The sequence below is a fragment of the Ictidomys tridecemlineatus genome, chromosome 6 (assembly GCF_052094955.1).
Source record: "Ictidomys tridecemlineatus isolate mIctTri1 chromosome 6, mIctTri1.hap1, whole genome shotgun sequence".
Lineage (NCBI taxonomy): Eukaryota > Metazoa > Chordata > Mammalia > Rodentia > Sciuridae > Ictidomys > Ictidomys tridecemlineatus.
The window spans coordinates 9,182,609-9,187,721 of record NC_135482.1 but is presented as its reverse complement, the minus strand read 5'-3'; positions in this window follow the sequence as shown (position 1 = coordinate 9,187,721).

Genomic DNA, 5,113 nt, shown 5'->3' with positions numbered 1-5,113 from the left:
CAGGCCCGTCTGCCTCGTGATGTCTGGTATTTTGTCCCACCTTCCTCCCAAGCGGCAGGTTGAGAAATCAGAGTTTGGATGCTGCTGTTCCAGACTTAGACTCTGGAGTTAAAATCTTGGAGACTAAGCTTTGGCAGGTGCTTGTCCTTGCTGCGTGTCCTTGGGAAAATCAGCTGCCCTCTCTGGATGCATGCCTTCATCTGTCAGTGAGGGAACTGGCCCCTGACATTTCCAGGGACTCTGTCAGATCTACTCTCAAGGGGCTTAGGGTTCCGCAGGGAAAGACCCACGGCTGGTTTGCTCTCCCGCCCAACCTTCTGCTGAGGGTTGAACACAGAGCAAACTGCAGGTGCTCAGTAAGTGCTTACTGAACTCATGGACGGTGGAGTAACACACGGAAACCTCTGCTCCCTTCTCTCCCCACCAGGCCTGGGTCAGGTCGCCCCTGCCAGTGTGGGTCCACACCCCTCCCTGCCGGCTCCTCCTTTGGGCTCAGCCTCTAGGTCACATGTGCAGAGGAGACACCTCCTCTGTCCTCCAGAACCCGTAATCCTCTCTGCCGGCCTGGGGACTTTCCCTTGATAGCATTCTGTGCACTTTATGAAGCATACATGCTGCCCCAGGGTTCATGGTCTCCCCACAAGGATGTCAGGGGTCACCTGAGTGCGGTGGGGTGTGTGGGAGGGGCCCAGTGATGAATGAGTGAACAGATTAATGAAGCCTCCTGGGGAGGCTGGCGGGAGGGGCAGTGGGAGGCCAGAGAGGCACAGAGAGCCCAGAGGAGGCTGAGGGCGAGGGGAGGCTTGTCCAGGCCCCGTGCAAGGGAGGGAGGCGTGTGATTCCCTGTCCATTTCCTAGTCCAATGTGCTTCCTGCCTCTGGAGCTGGGCCCCTGGGGGTCTGGCTGGGTTTAGTGGGGAGCCCAGCCCCTGAGAACCTAGAGAAGGGGAGGAGGGGGTGGGGATCCAAGCCCTCTCCACCCCTTTCCCCAGCAGGCAGGAAGGACAGGGCAGATCTGTCAGCTTCAGACACACTGCCCCAGGGGACCCGGCCCGAGCCTGGGAGCCTGGGGAGGCAGGGCAAAGTGGGGACAGGAAGCATGGTGTCCTCCCTCCTCCCTCTGCCCCACCCTCCACCCCCTTCTCTGGCGAGAGCTTGCAGCCCCAGGCCTTGGCACTCAGCACTCAGGGGAGCGGGCGGGACAGAAAATCCACCCTGGCCCAGTGCCTTCCTCTCTCCCATTTGATCTCTGGGTCTTAGGAGGGTAACTGCCCTGGCAGCCCTGGAGAGCTGGACCTGGGCCTTGAGGTTAGAGGGACGGAGGGAAGCAGAGAGGACACTACCTCTTAAGCCCTTCCTGTGCACTGTGCGACGCCCACTGGGCAGCCTGCCTGGCAGGAGGAAGAGCCCCAGGCTGGGCGGCCAGCTCTTCTGGGAACTGCTGTTGACCTCAAGTGGGGCATGGTCCTCTCTGGCCACCGTTGTTCTCTTTAGCTGCCAAAGTGGCCCAAACCTGGCGTCATAGGCGGATCGCTGGGGAACTTATAAATACTGACTCCTAGACCCCATTCAGGCTGCAGCTTAGGGTGGGACTCGGAGTTTTCAGGGCTCAGCAGTGATTCTGTCGCACCTGGTAGGGCACTATGGGAAGAGATTTTCTTTTTAATATTTAGGTTTTAGATGTAGTTGGACACAAGACCTTTATTTATTTATGTTTACGTGGTGCTGAGGATCGAAGTCAGGGCCTCGCGCGTGCTAGGCGAGCGCCCTACCGCTGAGCCCCAGCCCAGCCCCAGGAGATGGTTTTTAAGGTCCCCAGCCTGAAAACTGCCCGACTTGGGCAGGCCACCGAGGGATCTCCCTTGGTGACTCCTCACTTGAAGGCCTGGTGGGAAGGTGAGGGCTGGGGGCACGGAGCCTAGGTGCAGGCTGCTGTGCCCAGGGACTCCACAGAGCCCAGGGGCCGCGCCTTCCACCCGTCCCCACTCCCCTCAGGGGCCCCTGCTCCTGCCTTTCTTTCTGCCTCTCTCCCACCCCTGTCTGTCCACATTCCTTCTCTCTCCTCCTCCTCTTTCTGTCTCTCCCCTCGCTCTGGGCGCTTCTCAACTCTGACCCCAGGTGGTTACTTCTGTGTTCTTCCCCTTGGGGCCCTCACTAGCCCTGGCCGGAAATGATCTCTCTGTCCTTGCTCCTCTCCTTCTCCATTCCTGTCCCTGCCCTTGAGGTCCCCATCCATCTGTCTCTCCCGGCCACATTCTCTCTGTCTCTCTCTCTCCTTGCATTTCTCTGTCCATGGAGATGGAGGGAGCCTGCCTGGGGGTCAGAAGTCCTGGGTAGAAGGGAGATGGAGAGTGAAGACGAGGTAGAACCCCACGCTTTGTGCAAATGCCTGGCTGCTCTGGGCCGCGAGCGGTCCTCCTGGCCTGACTTCAGGACCTTCCCTCCCCAGGCTACCAGCCCAGTCCACCTGCATAACCTGGGTCACCCTGCCCTTTCCTTGGGCCTGCGCCCAGAACCCTGGGCCCCTCTTTGCCTTCCCAGCTCTGCTGCCCCTGCCTCTGGGCCCTGACCACTGGCAGCCCTGCTCCCCAACCCCCGTGCTCCCACAGCTCCGTCTGCAGGCAGGATGCAGGCGGGGAGGGGGCGGTGGAGGGGCTGCGCCTTCAGGGACATGACCCTCAGGACCCTCACGGAGTCTCAGCTTCACCCTCACAACAGGGTGGGAGGCAGGGATGACAGGGCAGGTGCCCTCAGGCACAGCCCAAGATGGTTTGCTGGGGTCTCCCAGCCAGGCCTGCAGAATGGGCTGAGGCAGGAGAAGGTCAGGTTCAGGGGCCTGGGAACTGGGCTGTGCCTCAGGCCTGTGGGGGAGGGCGGCTGTGTTCTGCCCCTTCCTGGGCCTTAGTTTCCCCATGGCACAGTGACAGGCACTCGGCCTCTGGCGGCCTCCCCGCTCTCACTGTCGCAGCTGGCTTTTCCTTTCCGGCCTCTGGTGGGAGCAAGGGCGGGGCGGGGCCCAAGGGCCATTGGGCCTCCACTCAACCTTCTCCATCCTCCTGGCTCAGAGGATCAAAGGAGGCCAGGGGCACCCATCTCTTCTCAGCTGCAGGCCCTGACAGGGCCTGTCCTGCCTCCAGTTCTTGTTAACCCCCTCGGGGCTGGTGCAAGGAGGGCTTGCGTCCCACCTGCCCCCCAGAAGGCCTCCCTGGGCCTCCCGTGACTGGCGGCAGAGGCCTGGCTGGCAGGGCCTGCCCAGAACCAAGGCACAGCGTGGGGTCAGGCTCTGTTCCCTCCCTGGGACTTTGTTCCAGGGTCTCCCGGAGGAGCCCCTGTCCTCCCAGACTCCCGTCTGTGCCCCACCCCCTGCTGGCCCGGTGGCCGGGAGAAGGGTTAAGTGAGGAGCTCTGGGATGGCTTTGGCCATTCCTCTGGGAGAGAACAAGGGGCCCATTCTCTGTGTGGGAATTAATAGCAAGAGTCATCTGGGGTGTCATTCAAGCCCTGATCGACTCCCAGAGGAATGCGAGTGACAGAGAGGGAGAGCGGGAGAGAGAGAGAGGAGAGGTGTGTGGGAGGCCTCAGGCTGATGTCAAAGGAAGGGCACTGAGGCCCGGCTGGTAGCACAGCCGCCCTGGCAGGGGGCACACCTACCACCCTCCACCCCGAGGTGGGGCCTGCTCTTCTTCCAGATGTGCAGGAGGGGACCCCCTCTCATTGCTCCCACACCAAGTCTCTTCTCTCCGTCCTTGTTCCCAAATGGCTGCACCCTCCACCCCCATGTTGCCGTCGCCCCTGGGGCCTGGAGCCCAGCCCAGGCTGTGGGCCTGTCAGGGCTGGCCACCAGGCCTGCCTTCCTGGGCATCCCAGATGTCCCGCATCTTTGCTTAGGGGTCCTTGGTGCACCCTGGGGGGAGTGGCTGTGGGGTGCTGTGGAGTGCCACCTGGTCCCTGAGCTGTGCCCTCGTCTCAGACCTGCTGGCCTGGCTCCAGGTCCAGCTTAGACACATCCCGCGGTGGCTGCGGACACCTTGAGCTGCTGTGTGTGGGGGCGTGGGGCACTCGGCCACCAGGGACTCAGCCTCCCAGCTTCTCAGCCGAGACCCCTGTGTCAACCACCGCCTCTGGAGACATCTGGAATGTCACAGCTCCAGGTCACACTCCTGGCTTTGTGGACCTGCAGGCAGAGGCCCAGAAGGCTCCTGGCCTGCCCTAGGTTGGGGTGCTGAGTCGGGTCAGCCCGGGTCATCTGCCTGTCAGCATGGTGTCCTGACTGCCCGCTCCCAGGGCCTCAGCCTGGGACCAGGTGGCAACATGCCTCTACCGCGTGGGGCACAGAGAACGGAGCCTTCAGAGGGGTGCAGAGGGCAAGGGCTCGGGACAGTCAGAGGAGGCACCCCACTCCCCGACCTGTGGCCTGGGCCTCCTGTCCTCATGGGTCCTCAGCAGGCAGCGTGGCTCCGGAGTGGAAGCCGTAACAGGTGGAGAGCGCAGGACACAGATGCGAGGGCCTGCTGTCCTTGTTGTTATTGTGACTATTATTGTCACTGGAGGGCTGGGTGGCTTCCATTGCCCTGGGCTGGAGGGCCTGCCATGACACCGTTGGGCTCCTGAGCCCTGCTGCGGCACTCACAGGGATCCTTCTGGGGCCTCCTCAGCGGAGGTTTTGGGGGGTGGATCCTGGCTCCCAGAGCTCCCTCCTGCCAGCTTCATTTCCATACCTGGTGACATCCTGTTGGTCCTGTTGGCGTGCACTGCCTCCCCAGGGGCCTGTGCGGGGACAGGGGCGCAGCCACAGTGGCAACTCTGGAGAGCTGGTAAGATGACCAGCCTCCCGGTCGTGGTAGCCCCTGGGCACGCTGTGGCTGGCAGGCCTTAGAGGCTGTCCCTCCAGATGTCTTACTGGGCAGACTGGGGAGTGGGTGAGGGGGTGTTGGAAAAGGGAGCGCCCCTTCTCAGGCCCTGGGGCAGAGCTGAGTGTCAGTCTTTCTGCACTGAGCTGGGAGGCTGGACTCCAGGTCCTGGCCCAATGCTCCCTCTTGAAGCCTGTGGATCTAGATAGTTCCTTATCCACAGTGGGAGAGGGGGAGGATGCGGAAAGGCGGTCGGGCCCGTTGC